Raw genomic sequence first — 20,723 nt, forward strand, 5'->3', positions numbered from 1 at the left:
TTGCGTGTCTCTATGAAATGTGCGTATCTTTCGTTGCTCAATCCCTTTTTGATATGAGTTAGTTTGTGGTTGATGTCCTCCAGTACTTTGTTGAGATTATCACTCGATTGCAGTGCCAAGAGTTGTTCCTTAATCTCATCTATCTCTTGATGGATGTTTGTTAATGATTTAGAGAGCTCCTCTATTGTGAGAAGAATGAGATCTAAGTTGCACTTATTCAAAATGTGCTCCCACCTCTTTACAAACTCATGTTTCTCGTTACAGAGAGTGGGTTTATGATAAACTCTAAGTCCTCATGGTATCCTTTGTGCCTTTTGGTATTGCGCTAGTGTGGTGGCATTTAATTTTGGGGAAATCTCCCTTCTGATGAGCCTCTTTAGTTTGGAAATGAGTCCATCAGGGTTTTCTGTCTGTATTGTGTCACAGTCTATATCTGATATCAATGCTAAGAGATGGCTAGTTTCCGCTTGACTGAAAGCTAGCTAAATTGCTGATTTATTCGTACATCACCAAACCTGAACCAGCAGGAGACAGAAATCCTGTCACACCCAGTGATTTAGAGGAGCATGGCACTGAATTTAGATTTTATTTTTAAAGGTTGGGTCTCTCCATGCAAATACTGCCATGAATGCACAAGGTTTTTCTGGTGCTACACATTTGATTCCATTTACTGACGACTTAACCATTACTATAGGGGAACATGATTTGTCCATGCCACTACTATATCCTTGGCAAACACCAGTTAACATCATGGGAATGGACATGATGAGCAAACTGAACATCACCCTCTCCTTTACCGATCAGGGAATAGTGTGGATTAATTATGTGAACGCGCACAAGTTTGTATTGGCCTTTGCAGGACAGAAAGCACAGAGGGGTGTGCCTATGGATTTCAAGGTATTTCAATATGGAGTGAATCTCCTGTTAGCATAGCCTCCTGGGAACATGGGCAAACCATTAAGATTAACCCAAGAGTTCGTATTCAGACCAGAGGTTCCTATGGGTGAGGAAGATGGACATGTATTTCCATTAGAGATAGAAGCAGACATAGTAAGGGAAGAAAGGGTGCTTATCCAAGGGACTGATGACGAAGGAAAGGCATGGTGAGCAGTGATAGCTTTGGATGAAGGACACAGACTGACTGATTTGACAGACGAGGAATTATTTACAAATGAAAATTCAGATGATTAAGTAGTATTCTTTATAGGGATCACGCATTGAGTGAAGATTGAGAACAGAGAAGTGCCACGGAGGATGGAAATGATAAAAAAGAGACCATCATTTTTCAAGGAAGTTTTGGCACAGGTGCCAGACTCATTGTGGACCGGCAGTCCCTATGACGTTGGCCTGCTTACAGGAGTAGGTGCAGTCAAAATTAAGCTAAAGCCAGGAGCAATTTTACCAGGAGTAAAACCATACCCCATGTCAAAAGAAGCAGATGAGGGCATTTATGAGACAATCACTGCTTTCATACAGCAGGGAACACTGATCCTGTCTGAATCCCCATGTAGCACAGCAGTGTACCAAATGAAGAAATCAACAGGGGTGTAGATTTATTCAGGATTTACACCCCTGAACAATATTGTTGGAGCGGAATTTCCATTGGTCCCAAATCCAGCCACAATATTATGCAATATTCTAGTCAAAGCCAAACGTTTTCCTGTCTTACACTTAAAAAACACATTCTTATCAATCCCCCTTCATGAAGAATCACAAACTTTACTTAATTTTCATATAGAAATACCAAGTGCATACTCGTTTACCAAAGGGGTACTGCGAGTCCCCATCCATTTTTAACAGGGTACTCCAGATGGACTTGGGAAATTTACATGTTGATAGTGCAGTCATCCAGTATGTGGATGATATTTTGGTGTGCAGTGACACAGAAGAGCAGTGCAGAAAAGATTCAGCACAACCAATGACAATCCTGGCAGACAAAGGGTATGAGGTAGACAAGGAGAAGTTACAGTATTGTCAGGAGGAAGTATTGTACATTGGACAGTTGACATCTCAAGACGGCAGGAAGGTGACCCCTGAAGGAGCAGAAGTGATCATGAAAACACGTCAGCCAAGAGAGATGCAGCAATTTCTAGGTCTTTTTTTAATTATTGTAGGGCATAGGCCTTTGACTACCGCACATACACCAGAACCCTTTTGAAGGGACTTAAGTAAGCTCAGAAAGATGACAGCAGTGTCATTTTGCAGGTGAAATGATAGAGGCATTCTATGAATTAAAGAAGCAATATGCAAGTCACCCATTTTAGGGCTTCCCGACTACAGTGCAGAATTCTTCTTATTTTCACAATCAAATGGAGCGTTAATGACAGCAGTTGTCACGTCTCACTTCCAGCGCCACTTGATGTGGCACAGCTGGAAACACAGGTTTCCTTTGGTTCTGTCCCTTCTCAAAATGGCTGACGTTGTGCCATTTGACAGTACAGGCATCATTCTCAGCACGGCCTCCTCTACGTCCATTTCCAGTCCGGGTATGCTGAAGTACCCTGGTTGCCAAGGAGATGGTGTGTTGCTACACTGCTCAGATGCTTCATAAGTTTGTTCTTACTCTACTGAATCTCCTTGTATCTTTGTTATCTCTCCTCTTTGTTCTGCCTGCTCTGACTATCACTTTCTTATTATCCCAGAGAAGCCCAGAGTACCTCACCTCTGACCGTCCCCCTCTATTTCCTGCCACTCGCTCTCCGGCCTCTGCAAGACATTAAGCTCCCCTTGTATTTACATGTTAGCAACGGCACCACAGGGTTACGATTACTTACCGCCCATTCCTTACCTACCATGCACACGCTATGTCCCGGACCTTCAGAGTCATGGTGATCGAGTAAACTGACCATGGCACAGCCATCATTGTTCTGTGCAGTGCTCTTAAGCAGTGACAATCAACCTCAGCATTCAGCGCAGCGCTCTCTTCTACAACATCGAACATCAGTAAAGTTTTTTTTCCACTGAAGGGTTTCCCTAGGGTTCCTGCAGTCCTCCTTTAATTTTTCGGTGGAGGACTGGCAGGAACAAAGGGGGAGTCTTCTCTGTCTTCCAACTACCTGAAGCTGAGCAGGTCAGTGTTACATGTTTTGGGGCATCTCAGTATCAATCACTAGCATTATTAATAGCAGTACTCAAGCAGGAAACCTCCTTCGGATACAAACCATTAGCCTATTACAGCAGGATCCTAGACCCAGTGACGAGAGGCCATTTCCCTGTGTGCAATCATTGGCCGCAGAAGCTTTTGCTATTGAGAAGGCAGCCACTTTCATGATGGGCTGTGAAATTACATTGTATGTGGAACATGCACTATTCGCCATTCTTGAGAAACCCAAAAGCACATTGACTACGCAGAGGGCATCTGGTTATAAAATTATTATCTCAAACCCAGCAGTCAAGATAGTGAGGTACAACGTTGTGAATCCAGCAACGTTCATAGCAGAGCCAATGAGAAAGGAGACGATGTACATGACTGCACAAAATACACTGAACATTATGATGGCTGGCATACCCCATGTTAGAGAAAATGCCCTCACGGAGTAAAATACTCTTTATTGACGGATCATGGACTATTGACCAGAAGTCAGGGGAAAGAAACACTGGGACCGCAGCGGTAAAACTAAACTGGAGTGATACATTTGAGGTAGTAGCGAGCGTAAGATTGCCTTTACACTTTTCAGTGCGAGCAGCCGGGCTAGAAGTGCTTATTGTAGCCCTTTACAGTGTACTCAGACTCTGCCTACATGATATCAACAGTACATGCAGGAGTGTCACATTGGAGAAGGCGGGGTTTCTTTCGCACAGACGGCACACCAGTGCAGCATGCACCATTGTTGGACAGGCTCATAGCCACATTACAACTCCCACTGTCCATCGCAGTGTTGAAGTGCGCCGCCCACTCAAGGTGCAGAGACCTAATTTTCCACGGCAACGGGGTATCTGACACAGAAGCCAAAAAAACAGCATATTTCCCCAAAGTAGTTGAATTTGACACACCACTTAATAAGCACACAGGAGCGCATAGCATAGTGATGAAAGAGGGGTTTCATTCTATACCCATAACCCAAATAATTGAACTGCAGAGGCTTGCACCACAAGAAGAGCAGGAGCTGTAGAAAAGGAGATGGGGCTAGTTATCCCCTACTAATGAAATGCAGTGGCAGAACACCTTTGGCAAACCATTCATTCCCCTTGCCGAACAAAAGATAACATTACATCAGTTCCACTATCCAGCATATACAACACGAGAAAGTCTTGCAGCCTTGATTTCTGAGGATTGGTTTTTGTCTAACCTTGCTAAGCATGTTGCCATTTTTATAGTAAATTGTACAGCGTGCCAGAAATATACTGCCGTGCATACACTGCAAGTAGTGACAGGAGCAATAGCCCATTATACTGGACCTATCCAGCACTTGCATATCAATTATGTGTATATGTTCCAAAATTGGATTGGCTACAGATACATGTTGGTAGTCATGTGCCCTTTCTCCCGATGGATCGAGGCTGGTCCATGCACACACACCGATGCCACCTGTGCTGCCAAATAGCTTGTAAGAGAGGTTTTCTTAAGATGCGTAGTGTGCGAAGTTCTTCGGTCTGCTCACAATCCTAGTGGGTATTAAGCACAAATTATCTTCTTCTTATCACCCGCAGGCAAGCAGGATTTGTGAGAGGCTCAATGATATCCTCAAAGAGAGGACAGTCAAATTAAAAATTACCCTAAACATTGTCTACCCGGCCTACACTGTCTACCCTTAGCCTTATTTGCACTATGAAATCAACCCGGGTCAGACCATCAACCTAACTCCTCATGAGCTGGTGACAGGACACCAGAAGCACATACCTCTTGCTACTCCCAGTAGAGCTCAAAAGGATGCCCATAGCACCACTGTATTACTTGGAAATGAAATGCATGAATATTTGGCTGCTATGACGGCAAGTATTTATTTTATATCCCAACAGATTTGCACACGGCAGGTGGGGTTGAAGAAGAATGATGAAGACAACCAACAGTCCGACTCACAAAGTTTACTCCAACCCCCGGCCCTATACACTGGTGATCTTATGTATGTAAAAAACTTTACCAGACTGGCACAAGCCAAGATTTGAGGGCCCATTCGTGGTGGACAAGGTAACTCTTACCCCCGTCAAAATAAAAGGAAGAAGTGCCTGGCTCTACCTCAGTGATATTAAACTCTGAAAAGGTGAGACCCACCTGACGTCAACCCCAGATGCTGAGACAGAAAAAGAAGTGATGAGGGTCCAGATGAGATCAGTAACCAGAAGCAGACAACTTCTATGGAAAAGTCAATAAAGCATAGTTTTCTTCCCACAAAGACAATTAAACTAGCTGGAACTAACTTTTCTACCAGAAAAACATTTTCACTTGCACAATAAAAATGTATCCGCACTTTAAAGGAACTAGAAGACTCAAACAGTTTCACACCCTGCTATTCTCTGTTACCTCTAAGAACATTACTGTACATGATTCTTGCTTTTATAACCGACAGCTATAAGGCGTTCAAGACGAGTAAAGTTCCTCTTATTTAGCTATTATTCGACCCTAAGACTGAGTTTGATTTCAAATGCATCCTTTTAGCAATTATCATGCAATGTTTCCTATAGGTATACACTGACAGTTAGAAGATCAAAGTGAAAGTATTGAGTAAAAAGTGAAGAACATTAATCTATTTAATTCTTTCAAGTATAGGCTATTGGCACATAGACCACCTAGCGGCCATGCCCCTTTGCAGCAAGCTGGCACTTTAGCAGTGATGATCATAGCTGCCTTTTGTACTTTCTGCTGTCGTTACCTCTTTATTTTCCTGGCACTATGAGAAGTGATTTTATATAATGTACCCAAGCAAATGTATACTAACGTGACGCCTATACCTGTGTTGGATGAAGCAAAAACCCAACCCTTCTCTGTTGATACTAAACAGATTAAAAGGTTAAGACGAGATGCTGACACCAATTTCCAGCACATACATACTTATATGGCTGGATCTGTCCAAATAAGTAATATTATGTTGTACCAGCACATGACCCAGGTAGGTAGCGAACGGGGCATCTGATTAGAGCTGCTATGTGTGTTCTCTCATTCCCTATGCCATGGCTGTTTCCAGGGTCTTTGTAGCCATGCAAGTACCTGAAGAAAAAGTACATTGCCTGACCCATATGGCACTCAGTTTAACCCAAGGACAATTTCAAGGGTAAACAACATCCTTATTATGGGAAAATGAAGCAAAGTCGCAACGAGAAGATAACTATGTACAAGGGATAAAGCCAATGATAAAAGGAGACAGTAAACCAGGTATTAAGGTATGAACAACCGGAAGCACCCGGAGAAGGAGTTAGATTCAAATAAAATAAAATGTTTCAATGCAATGATAAAAATGGGAAAAAAATACCCAGATGTTGGGAGCAGGGGCAATTACAAATAAAGGGAACAGTGCTCACACCTGAGGGAAGGACCGACAGGCTAGTAGTATGCAAAGCATTAGCATTACTAGAACAATGGGAAGATTTTGTAGTAAATGCAGATAAGGTGTGCACTGACCACTGGCCCAATATTACAAAAATTACTCACATGGGTCAATGATGAGGGGGGACCCGTACAAATACTACCCTTAAGAAATGCTTCCTTGTGTTTCGAAATAATGGCACGATAAACGTTGGGGAAAACAAAGGATGTAAATGAGTCTTTGATGTTCCAGGAATGAAAGCAAGAGCTTCAGTATTGATGGATCACTATTGGGCCTGTGGATCCAAGACATACATGAAATTACACCCAGATTGAGGAGGGCTGTGCTCCGTGGTACTCATAAACCTCCATGCTCTAGTAGTGACCGAAAGCGATATTGTCATACCGCCGAGTTCCTGGCGTCTATGGAGCCGCTGGCGACGTGGAACTTAGCTCCATTCGCTTCTGCCACGCCCCCTGTTTCCTGGTTTCCCTTCCTCTGATTCTTATTGGTTGGGCGCTCCGCGGCCCGGTGTTTTAACCGGCCACTTCCGGGTCACGGATGCATCGCAACGCTTCCGGTTTCGTCCGTTAGCTGAGTTGCTTGCTGCCTGTGGCTTTCTTCCGAGTCTCTCGCTTGTCTGCTGGTCGGGTCCTCGTACCCTGTCCGGCCCCTTCTGTTCTTCCTTCCTCCTTCCGCTAGTCCTATCTGCCTTTCTCTCACTCCCTTGGTTTTGCTTTCATTCACCCGTCTCCCTTGCCCTCCTTCCAACTTGCTTACCCTCCCTCCTTCCCATCTTCACTTACCGCTTTTTTCTCCTCTTGTCTGTTCAGCTCTTTCCGCTCTTCCCTTTGCCTACCTTCAGTATTGCTTGCTGTGACCTCCCGTGTACCAGACTCCCGCCTGTTCCCCCTGGACTGCCTTTGCTTGCTGTATTAGTACTTCCACTCCTAGCCTGTGTACCAGATCCTCGGACCGCCTACTGGACTGCCTGAGTTCTGGAGTATTCACTCCACGTGTTGCCTCCAGACACTTTCCACCAGCTCTTACCTTTCAAGCATTCCTGGTTCCACGCCTACAAGACACCCAACTATAATACAGGGTTTTTTTGTGCCTAAGGGCTTTTTCCCCTCTTGGTCGATCCCGGGGGTGGGGCCCCCTGGTCTCCCCTCTTGGGCGGAGCACGGTGGTTTCCTTTCCTGGGTCGTCCCTATCTTCATAAAAAAAAGGTGTCAGCTCGAAGAAAAGAAAAGAAGGGTTCTTGGAAGGAAGAAGAAGGTGAGGAGTCGGGGGAGGGGGAGATTTCAGAAACTACACTTTCGGACGAAGATATCACCGACCCCGGTGACAGTTTGCGACGCCTAAAAGAGATGGACACCCCACAGCAGGTACAAGAACTCGTAGCCGCTGTACAAAGTCTAAGTCTGGAGATGCAGAACCTTAAGACAGCTAACGCCACCCTTCAACAACGTCTGACAGACAGAGAAAGACCTTTAACCGATTTACCTCCACTTCCCCTAGTATCGGGGAAGTTCGATGGATCCCCAAAGAAGGTTAAGGAGTTTCTGGACGCATGCAATCTTCATTTTTCCTTTCGCCCTCAGACCTTTGCTTCAGACCACGCCAAGGTGGGGTTTATGATCACCCACATGACCGGGAATGCCCTGGCTTGGGCTACCCCTCTAGTAAACCAGCCAGACCCGGTTTTACAGGACTACAATGCCTTTAAGGCCCTGATTCAACAAACCTTTTTGCGAACAGAGAGTACATACTTGGCCTCGGAGGACCTCCTTGACATCCGTCAGGGGAATTCTGATCTACTGACATACATCACCACTTTCAAACAGGTGGCAGCTGAGGCAGGTTGGCAGGAACAGGCTCAGTATGCCATATTCCGGCGAGGTTTAAGGGAGGAATTGAAGGACGAACTAGCCCGAATAGAAAGACCAGTGTCTTTCGCCGAACTCCTGACAGCTACCCTCCGAATTGACTTCAGAATGACGGAAAGACGTCAAGAAAAGAAGAAGACTAGGCTAAGTGTACCCCCTCTCGTGGAGACTCACTCACCTGCATCTGTACCCTTCCAACGGACAACTAAAGAAGAACCCATGCAGATTGGAACCACCAGAGCCCCACTCACACCAGAAGAAAGGAAACGGCGCAGGGAGGGTTCCTTGTGTATGTACTGCAGATCTTCATTACATTTATTAAGAGATTGTCCATTACCGAGGGGCTGCTCTTAGTCCCTACGCGGCTCTTTCTGTATCCTCTACAGAAACATCTGAGGACTCCCGGTTGATGGTGCTCACAGTTTCTCTCAGAGTGGGCCCCAAGGAAGTAACCACTTTAGCCCGACTCGACTGTGGAGCAGCAGGGAACTTCATGGATACCCATTGGGCAGAATGACATGGAGACAAGAGGATAGCCAAACGAGAAGACCAAAAAGTGGAAGGAGTTGATGGCGAACCTTTGAGCGAGGGTTTGATCACTCACACCACTGAAGCACTTACTTTGTCCATCCAACAACACACCGAAAGTATCACATTCAATATCATCAGGGCTCCTCACTTCCCTCTTATCCTGGGTATCTGTTGGCTACGCAGACACAACCCCAGTATTGACTGGTCTAGAAACTTACTTAGTTTTCAGTCCTCACTATGCAAATCGGAATGCTTGCCAGAACCAAGATTCGAGACCGTCAAGACCACAAACAGCTGCGAAGTCAGAACGGTGCACTGTCTCCCACACTACCTGAAGGAGTTCAATGAAGTGGCCACTGAAAAGATACCCGTCGAGCTCCCTCCACACCGGCCTGAAGACTGTTGCATTGATCTCACCCCAGGTGCATTGGGACCTTCGGTAGGATGTTTCCACTGTCATTAGAAGAAAAACAATACCTCCGAACGTACCTGGACAGCAACATGGAGAACGGGCTCATAAGGCCTTCAAAGTCCCCTGCAGGGGCATCCCTGTTCTTCATCTCAAAAAAGGATTCAAAGGAGTTGAGGCCGTGTATAGATTACCGCGGTCTAAACAAGGTTACCATAAAAGACCGGTATCCTATGCCATTGATAACCGATATCCTACGAGTTGTACAGGGTGCTACCATCTTTACCAAACTCGACCTGAGGAATGCTTATCACTTACTCCGGGTGCAGAAAGGAGACGAATGGAAGACAGCATTCCGGACTCCTTTCGGACTTTTTGAATACCAGGTAATGCCGTTCGGGTTGGTAAACGCCCCGTCGGTATTCCAACGATTTATGGACAGACTATTCTCCGATCTCCTGTGTCAAACCACATTGGTTTATTTAGATGACATTCTGATATACTCTTGTACACCTGAAGACCATGTGGAACATGTCAGGGAAGTATTCAGAAGGCTACAGAGAAATCAGTTGTCTGTTAAGCTCGCCAAATGTGTGTTTTCAGCCTCCTCCATTCCTTATTTAGGATACATTCTGTCAGACCACTGTATCTCCATGGATCCTAACAAGGTGTCTTCCATCATTGAATGGCCCTCACCCACCTCGGTCAAAGAGATACAGAAATTCATGGGGTTAGCAAACTTCTACCGGAGATTCATCCCTAGTTTCTCTCAAAAGATACTACCCATCACCTCACTCTTAAAGAAGTCTGCAACTCCATTCAAATGGACAGCGGAGGCGGAAGACAGCTTTGGAAATCTAAAGGAAGCCTTCTGTTCAGCACCCATTCTACAACAACCAAACCAACATCTACCCTTCGATCTAGAGACGGACGCTTCTTCAGCCGCAATAGGGGTGGTGCTTCTTCAAGAGATCCAGGGTACAGAACATCCGGTGGCTTATTTCTCGAAGACTCTAAACTCCAGTCAAAGGAACTACTCGGTCATTGAGCGAGAGCTTCTAGCCATGAAAGCGGCCTGTGTAGAATGGCGCCATCTGCTTCAAGGAGGAAGGTTCCCGTTCACCATAAGGACCGATCATAAGAACTTACAGGTTCTCAAACAGTTCGAGTGCTACAATACTCGACAGGCCCGATGGGCTCACTTCTTCGCCCAATTCGAATTCCACATAACCTACATCCCTGGCAAAACTAATGTAGTAGCCGACTCTCTTTCCCGCCGGAGTGATTACCTGCCAGAGTCAGAGACGCATCTTGAACGGATGTTTCCCCAGTCCAGGACTATTGGAATTATTTCTAAATTCCTTCAGCAGGTACAGGAGGATTCTGGAAGGCCCTGTGTATCAGACTAGGTATCGAAAGAGCTCTCACCTCTGGATTCCATCCACAATCCAATGGGCAAACTGAACGCTTGAACGGAACCCTGGAACAGTACTTAAGGTGCTTTATCAACTCCCAACAAGACAACTGGTGCACGCTACTCCCTCTAGCTGAATTCTCTTAGAATAACTCCACACATGCAGCTCTGGGGTTCAGTCCTTTTTTTGGTACTTATGGTTTTCACCCTTGCTCCATTCTTCCTGTCTCGGGCCTCTCTACTAACGTACCATCAGTAGATTCTTCCCTCTCCCTCCTTAGAGAGACACACAAGAAGGTAGAGGAAGGCCTTAAGTCAGCCCAAGCCCGGTATTGCATTCAAGCCAACAAACATTGTAGACCTGTACCAGGATGGGATGTGGGTACCCAAGTCATGCTCTCCACTAGATATTTACCTTGTTGGGTACATCCCTCCAAGTTATCTCCCAAGTATCTAGGGCCATATGAGATCATACAGAAAATCAATCCTGTGGCTTTTCGCTTAAAGCTACCCAACAACCTAAAAAGGGTCAACCCTGTTTTCCATGCTTCCCAACTCAAGTCATTTCATGCTGACACATGGGCACGTCAGGTTAGACAGGCCCCGATTCCTCAGGATTCCACTCGAGCTGAATATGAGGTCGCCCAACTCTGTGACTCCAGATATCATAAGGGCAGGCTGGAATATTTGGTTAAGTGGAAGGGCTACCCTTCCTCGGAAAACTCTTGGGAACCCATCACACACATTAATGCTCCTGTCCTACTTCGCAAGTACCACTTCTTTCATCCAGGGAAACCAGGGGGAGGAGCTTATAGGAGGGGGCATACTGTCATACCGCCGAGTTCCTGGCGTCTATGGAGCCGCTGGCGACGTGGAACTTAGCTCCGTTCGCTTCGGCCACGCCCCCTGTTTCCTGGTTTCCCTTCCTCTGATTCTTATTGGTTGGGCGCTCCGCGGCCCGGTGTTTTAACCGGCCACTTCCGGGTCACGGATGCGTCGCAACGCTTTCGGTTTCGTCCGTTAGCTGAGTTGCTTGCTGCCTGTGGCTTTCTTCCGAGTCTCTTGCTTGTCTGCTGGTCGGGTCCTCGTACGCTGTCTGGCCCCTTCTGTTCTTCCTTCCTCCTTCCGCTAGTCCTATCTGCCTTTCTCTCACTCCCTTGGTTTTGCTTTCATTCACCCGTCTCCCTTGCCCTCCTTCCAACTTGCTTACCCTCCCTCCTTCCCATCTTCATGTACCGCTTTTTTCTCCTCTTGTCTGTTCAGCTCTTTCCGCTCTTCCCTCGCCTACCTTCAGTATTGCTTGCTGTGACCTCCCGTGTACCAGACTCCGGCCTGTTCCCCCTCGACTGCCTTTGCTTGCTGTATTAGTACTTCCACTCCTAGCCTGTGTACCAGATCCTCGGACCGCCTACTGGACTGCCTGAGTTCTGGAGTATTCACTCCACGTGTTGCCTCCAGACACTTTCCACCAGCTCTTACCTTTCAAGTATTCCTGGTTCCACGCCTACAAGACACCCAACTATAATACAGGGGTTTTTTGTGCCTAAGGACTTTTTCCCCTCTTGGTCGATCCCGGGGGGGGCCCCCTGGTCTCCCCTCTTGGGGGGAGCACGGTGGCTTCCTTCCGGGGTCGTCCCTATCTTCATAAAAAAAAGGTGTCAGCTCGAAGAAAAGAAAAGAAGGGTTCTTGGAAGGAAGAAGAAGGAGAGGAGTCGGGGAAGGGGGAGATTTCAGAAACTACACTTTCGGACGAAGATATCACCGACCCCGGTGACAGATATACACAGTACAGGGTTCCCTAAAATGGATGCACACCAGAAAAAGAAAATATCCCTCAACCTCAAATGAGAAAAAAGGGTACTAATTATATCTCTATCAAAATGGAAAGAGCACTCAATGAGATGTTGTGGGAGCAGAGGTTGTTCAGCAGGGAAGAAATGTTCCTTGCCTCGGTTTTCCCTAGGGTACAGGCAACCACAAATGCTATGTGGCTGCAAATAATCCAGTGGGAGTTCTTGCAAACAATTAAATCCATGGTAAAGGGCTTCAATACAATAAAGGAAGAGTTGAGACCAATAAGGCTCATGACTCTTCATAACAGACAAGTCCTTGATATAATCACAGCCATGGAGGGTGCCGTATGCACAGAAATTGGTGTATCTTGTTGTACCTAGACACCTGCCCACGACGAGGAAAACGGGACCCTCACGGAAGCCATAATCCTCCTGACAGACCTCCATACAAGGATGGATGAAGAGGTAGAAGAGATAGGGATTGATGACTAGTCACCTTTTTGTTCTCCTGGATCCCCTCCTGGCTGGCCACTGCATTGAAGGTAATTGTAACGCTCACCTGATTCCCGTAGAGGCGCCGGTCTTGACTGGGCGTATACCGTATCTTCAAAGGTGATGTGTAACACACGGCTGGCTCTTTGGGCTGGACCTCTGTGCACTGTATGTCTGACTCGAAGGGTAAGATGTCTTAGGTAAGTGAACGCTGTGCTCTCCATCTGCCTCGGGGCAGGGTGCTGTAACCAGTTTCTTCACTGGATAAGGGGAGCAGGCCTCTTGACTCCAGAGGACTGCTGTCCGTCGTTTACTGCACGAACGGTAAGTTTCGAGTAATTCTAATGTCTTTAAAAGTCTTTAGTAATGATGTCTCTTGTTTTGCAGGGTTCCGGCGATGGCGGATGACGGGCTGAAGTGAGTTGAAGATGGAGCCCGTGTGATGAATAGAAGCGCCTGGAAGCACGTAAGTAAGCGCTTGTTGCCTGCTTCACGATGCGCTCTAACTGTCTTTTTATTTTGCAGGTACAAGTTCGGAGCAGCTGCAGGGTGCCGGAATACCCACTGGGTTAGATGTGGAAAGGAGTAATGGCACTTGAGTATTAGAGTTCCCCAATGTCTTTAAACGCACCTTGTTTTGTCTTTCAGATGCGGGATGCAGCGCCGAAGGCCTCCGGAGCGTGCAAAGAGTTGGTAAGCTTTTGTCTTTCAGATGCCGGAATGCAGTGCGAAGACCTCCGGAGCGCACGAAGAGTAAGTAAGCCTTTGTCTTTCAGATGCCGGAATGCAGCGCGAGGCGTTGGTGACAGCCGATGGACCAGGTAAGTGAAGCGCTGTCATTGAAGACCGTAATGCTAACCTGTTCTTTCTTGTCTTTATAGGTGTTGCTGAAGACTGGATTCAGGATGGTAAGCCTTTTTCCTTAGGCCCAGGATCAGATGCAGAAGACACGATGAGCGTTCTGCTGCAGAGGATGCAGAATAACGCAAAGCAAGATTCATCCATCGGGTGTGGTTTAAATAGCCTCCTGTAGTGCTTAGGTGTCTCCTTCCACAGCCACGCCTAGGTAAGAAAAGAGTTCCTGCTTTCCAGAAGAGTTCCAGTGTTCTGAACCTAGGGAGTGGCTCCTGCCCCACCCAACAGGAAAAGTAGTTCTAAACAGAAGAGGATCAGAGGCTCAACTGGCAGGCAAGTAAGCAGCATGGTCTGCTGCAGGTAAGTCCACCCAAGCATTATGAGCCCGGCGCTTCCAGCGCTGGGACTGGGCATATTTATGAGCCTGGTGCCACTGGCGCCAGGACTGGGTCCAAAAGGTCCCAATTGGGACTGGTTGGCACTCGGAACCTGGGTTATGGATCTGCTTCCAAGGGAGTTGGGAAAACCCTGACCTTTTGGAAGCAGAGATCATGACAGTAATGATACCTATGCTAGTATTGGTGCTACTGGGATTCTTCACTTTTAGAATAGCCATAAGCCAATGCAAGAAGATGGCTAACAAGGCAATCGGGATGAAGATAGTGATAAACATGGATATGACAATGCATGAATGGGCGCAAGCTGAAGGTATATCTCATTCGTCCCTCCAGGATAAAAGTTCTGTTAGCCCCGAGACCCCCGTAATTACGTGGGCTGATGGGTGTTCTGCAAACCTGATTGGGAGTGCTGCTATATGACCTGGAGCGTAGACGAACACAAAGCATTTGGGCGACCTGAAAGGAGTTATGAAGATATGGGCACCCAAGACACCTTATAGAGGAGAGGAGCCTCTGAGAGAAGTGGTCGAGGACTCAACCAGAGGGGGGAATGTCGAAAGACAGATGAATGCGTCAATTGTGGCATCAGCCCGTCCCCGCCTCTATAAGGCCAAAATTAAAGAAGCGTAGCAGTTGTGACAACTGTCCCCCCCACCACCATACTGCAGACACGAAAGGCATTATTCACTGAGGCAACGCTATTGGCCTTACTCCGGAATGATCAAAGAAGATCTGGCATACACGGACATGCTGTTACCAAAGAATGACGAAAGCAAGTGATGTCATCCTGCTTCTGGCACACGTAGACACACGAGACACAAAGCAGATATGCATTCATCACGGAGTAACACAAACATTAGGTCAATCTGCATTTATACATGAAGAACGTACATTGCACTCAATAGATGCTGTAACAAAAGATGCATAAAAACACATATTATGTTTGCTTAATGCAGAAGAAGCAACAGTGAAAAGCAGACATTTTTGATAAAATGGATGGTGCTGCCATGCTCCAATGAATGAGAGACCTTGAAGGAGCATCAAAGCTGCAGGAATAACAAACTCGCTGAATTAGCAAAAAGCACAGAGATTAACAATTTGTACAATAGTTGCCCAACGCGCCAAGAATATTGAAGAAAAGGGAGGATTGGGCTGGCACCGAGGATTGCACAAGATAAACAATTCCCAAGCATAAGACATATTTCTCTTAGTTTAAATAAAGGAAAAGACAACCTTCGAGGACCAGGTGCTCATTAATAAGACTAATACTGAGAGAAGAATAGCTCGAACAAGTCTCCAGCGGACAGAGAGGGCAATGGGACCCATAGTAAAATAGGTTAAAATCCTGACAAGAGCCGAGTATAATAATTCAAAACTGGTCTCCTCACACCTGACTAAAGTTGAAGGACAAGAGCTACTCAACAGCTCCTTACATAGAGAATCCAAGACCTTAACTCCCTCCCAATACTCAGAATAAAGATAAGAGATAGAACCTAGCTCAAAGCAGAAGCCCTGGCTTATGCCCTAGGAAATCGGAGATGGTGGGTTATAATTGGGAAAGGCGGCACCTGGATGTCGATCTTGCTGCCATAAATTGTTGGTCATGTGCTGATGGCATGCCAAGTAACCAAGGTTGGCAAAGAAAATGCCAACCAATCATTGCTCTCAAATGGTGGTGTTTTGCAACTATTGCATTAACCAATCAAGGAACGTAAATATGGCGTGTATTCACCATTCTCAATTCAGAGGTGGTCCCAGGTGGAGCCATCAGATAAAGTAAAACCAATCAGAATGCTGGCCCATATAGATAATATATATGTATATGATACAACTAAACCTATCCCACGTTCCAGTAGGTCCTACTAAACCAAATAACGTTGTGACATCAGAAGTGACGTTTTTTTGCCTTTAAAACCATTTATTTGTATTTTGAAGTGAGAGAGCTTTGAGACATATGTGCTTACCTGCTTCCTCTGTTTGACAATTTTTCAATAAAACATGCCTTTGTCATTTACTCTGACCCTTCTGTCTTTGGGTCTGGGATTTCCCAGCCTACCTGGTCTGCGCCGAACTGGGATTTTGGGCCCTCCAATAAAATCGAACTCAAAATCTTTATTTTTTTCAAAAATTATGAAATAGTCACAACACCAGGGGGAAAGGAGAGAGTGGGTGAGCGATGGGCATGATAGCAGATAGCCCCCTCTGGTCCCCCCGTGAGGTTCCCTTGTGCCCCCAACCTTCTCGCACACAGGTGTTGCCTGGTATGTTTGATTCTTCTACCCTGCTCCCCGCCTCCAGCCTACCTCTGCAGGAGTCTGTCCTGATACATTCTGGTTTCACCATCACCGTCTTGTTACCAATGCTGGATTTGACTTTTATGGACTTAATTGATTCACGGTGCGTGACCCTTTCTCAACTCTCATGCTGGACTTACTTTCATCTTGTACTCATGGTGGCCCTGAATCATGCTGTTCCCATTTTCATCTTGTATTATGGCTTGAATCATTATGTGTCACTGCTGACCTCTGCAATTGTATTCATTCTCCCCTCTTGCTTCTCCACTGTTTTTGACTGCTTACTCTCTGTTCTCTCCTCCTCTTCCTTTCTCCCTTTTCCTATCTCCTCCACTTCTCCCCTTACTTTCTTCTATGCACTTACTCTATCAGATTTGTAACTGGACCTACTATAATAGCAACCTTGTCTGTCTCCTCCCCCTCTCCTTAGTTATCCCCCACCCCTCAGCACTATTTGAAATGTCATCAGGCCTAGTATGATAGTCAATTGTTTTGTTCCTCCCCTCCCTTTCTGCACCCCTCTCCCTCACCTTTTGTTTTTCACCAGCCCTACCAGAAATGTTATCAGGCCTAGTACGGTAGTCGCTTGTCTGTTTCCATTTCCTTCCCACTCTCCCCCTCCCTTCCTTATCTATGTCTTAGCTCTTGCACTATACGAAATGTCGTCAGGCTGAGTACGATAGTTAATTTCACATTCTTATTGTTCATGGCTTGTAAGAATGTCATTGTATTTTCCCTAGTTCCCTCCCTTGCCTTGAAGCACTTTGAAACACATTGGCCCTCATTACGACCCTGGCGGAAAGTGACTGACCTGACCGCCATAGCGTAAATAGCGTTTCCGCCATTGCACGACGGAGCAAAGTGCGGCTAATTCCGACCCATCGGGCACGAGCACTACGCCATGGCGGAAGTGCAAAGTCCGCGATGGCGGAAATGACCCCAAAACGCCCCTCACCGCCGTCGTACGGCGCCCAAGGTGCAATTCCGCCACCCATCTTAGTGGTCACCGTAATGAGCGGCAATCGGAAAGTACGGTGACCGTTAATATACGGAAACGGAAGTAAAAACATGGTTCCGGAACGGGAAACAGCACGCCGTACACCTATAAAATCAGAATTCCCACACAACCATTAAAAATACTACCCTGAGACACATCCCAACCCGTCATCCACCCTAGTGAAAGCAATAAAAATGGGAAAAGTAGCGAAAAAAGCGTGCGACCGCAAGCGGCAGGTCCACTTCTCCCGTGAGGAACTCACCGTGCTCACAGAGACCCTCCAGGAGAATGCTGCCGTCGTCTTCTCGACGCAAATGACCAGGACGGCACTTGCGAACAAGAAGGCCATATGGGCCCTGGTGGCACAGCGGGTAAGTGCGGTTGGGACCGCACCCCGCAACCCACAGCAATGCAGAAAGCGATGGGACGACCTGCGGATCCGCGTCCGTAGCATACTTTCTGCCAACCGAAACATTGCCACAGCTACCGGGGGAGGATCGGAATCACCCATCAAGTTGACCCCCTGGGAAGAAATCTGTGCCTCCACCATTGGAATGGAGAGTATAGAGGGAGTCGGAGGGATGGAGAAAGGAGTGCAGACATCCGAAGAATCAGGTAGGTGGGCCAAATTAAACAATGCCAAATCCACAATGTCCAATCATGTGAAGTACCATGTGTCCACATAGTCCAACAGTAACACATGTCCAGGAGAACGTCCACATACATCGGCCTGATAGCGCACTTTAAAACTCACATTAAATACATAAATAATTAAAAATCCTAAAAACACCCTCTACACGTGCAGCAGGCACACCCTAACTGCAGGCTGCAAAACAACTGCATCCTCAATCCACACAAAAATTAAACCACCTCCATGGCCCCGACCCAAATCACCCTCAGGTACCACCCCAATGCATGTGATACATTGCCATTCCAATTTCAACAGACCCATTAATAACGCTCGCCCTCCTTTACTCCACCACAGGGTCCGATTCAAACGACGAGCTCCAGGACACCCCTACCAGCACACCTGCAAAGAGGGCCAAGACCAACGGCCAAAGACCCTCCACCTCAGCTGCACGCATCAAGACACGGCAGCAGCACAAATCAAGTGGCAGCACACAGGAGGGAACTCCAACAGGCACCCCAGCAGCCAGCATGCCCACGTCAGCACCACCACTGGTCCCCCCAATGGATGCCACAGAAGGCACTGCTTCTGGTGGCAGCAGCACCATAGGTGACACTGCATTAATGGCAGCATGCTCCGACACAGAAAACGGGGATGTCGAAGTAAGATCCATCCATGACCTGTCTCAATCCCCCTGTATGTTTCATCCCGTACACCATGAGGATACCACGCAGGGGCACCCACAAGACGACGACTGGCCATCCCCCACAAGCCCTGTGGCAAGGCAACATGAGGTGACCAGCCCCTCTGTGACACCACCGCAAATGGCCATGGCACAGCAGAGGCAACAGTCCCTCGACCTGGTGATCGTGCAACAGCAGCAACTGGCCACGCTCCTCAAGGACCATGCTGATGAATGTGGGGCTACTAAGGCAGCCATAGAAACATCAACTGAGACACTTAGGGCAGAAATGGAGAGAAGCACCGAGAGCCTGAGAGTACAAATGGAGAGAAGCACCGAGAGCCTGAGAGTACAAATGGAGAGAAGCACCAAGAGCCTGAGGGGGGAACTGCATGCGACGTCCAAAGACGTATGTGCTGAACTTGCCGCTGTGCGCCGTGTGCTCACTGAGCTCTCACAAACCCTTAGGGACATGCATGGACGTGAGCAGGCAGAGACATCATCCGTTGCAAGTTCCGTCCAGGGCAGCCCCCAACGTAGATCTGGGAGGAACCTGCGCTCCACAGGCAGGGGTGCCCCTGATACCCGGAGAGGGGGCTTGCAATAGCGTCTGCCCACTGACTATGAGCATCTTCGGACACTGGTGTTCGGGGGGGAGGTAGGAGGGTGGAGGGGGTGTGTTGGGCTCACTTGGGTGGCGGGTCGATGGGGTGTGTAACATAATTTCACATATGCTATAAACAATGCACGATCATCCAATGAGATGTGTGGACATTGATCTTTGTGTACGAGGCCTTTATAGGCGTACAGTCCATATTGTGCATGTTCCAGACACACACAGTGCCACAAGTCCCGTGTCCATGTATCAGCCACCAGGCGTGAGTGCTAGAAGCATGAATCAATGAGAATCTGACGAATGTCACGGCCCTCCTGTGCCTCGCAGACTCCTTGAGGTGCTGCCACATCCCCACCCTCATCATGACCATCTTCAGGTGCTTGCAGTTCTGCGTCAGGGGGCATGGGCACATTTCTACGTACGCACATGTTGTGTAGCATGACACATGCCATGACCATCTTAGCAACCTTCACATGGCGGTACAGGAGTGCCCCGCCAGACCTGCTGAGGCAGGGGAAACGAGTCTTCAGTAGGCCGAATGCCTGTTCTATGACTACACGGGTACGTGAGTGGGCATGGTTGTAGTCCTCCTCAGGCTGGTTCTGTGGGTTCCGGAGTGGTGTAAGGAGCCATCTCTTCAGTGGATACCCGGCATCACCTGTATGTAGACAATAAAGGATGTTTGTGGAATGACATTGCTACGTAGGCCCCCCCCCTTCCTGCCAGGTCATTGCCGCATCACATACCCCACATTATCATGCATGAAATGAGACTCACCGAGTAGCCAGGATCTGTTCCCTGCGTGTCGCTCCATGTAGCGTGGTATTTTAGAGTTCCTCAAGACCATAGAATCATGGGTTGATCCTGGAAATCGTGCACAACAATGTGTAATGATCCTGTTGGAGTCACACACCATTTGTACATTCAGAGAATGAAATTGTTTTCGGTTGCGGTACTGGGCCTCCATGGCATGTGGGACGACCAATTCCACATGGGTGCAGTCGATGGCACCAATGCAACCCGGTATGCCGCCAAGTGCATGGAATCCCACTTTTGTGTTCGTGATTTCCTGCTCCGAGCGTGGTAGAGAGATGTAGTCGTCTGCGTGCTTCAGGAGGGCATCGAGCACTTGCAATAGTGTCCGTGAGAACACTGGCTGTGAAATGCCATGCAACTGTCCGACTGTGTGCTGGTAGGTGCCTGTGGCCAGGAAGTGGAGTACAGACACCACCTTCAGTAGGGGTGGAATGGCGGTTGGGCTATC

This window comes from Ambystoma mexicanum, chromosome 13, assembly GCF_040938575.1.
Source record: "Ambystoma mexicanum isolate Mex_15411 chromosome 13, UKY_AmexF1_1, whole genome shotgun sequence".
Lineage (NCBI taxonomy): Eukaryota > Metazoa > Chordata > Amphibia > Caudata > Ambystomatidae > Ambystoma > Ambystoma mexicanum.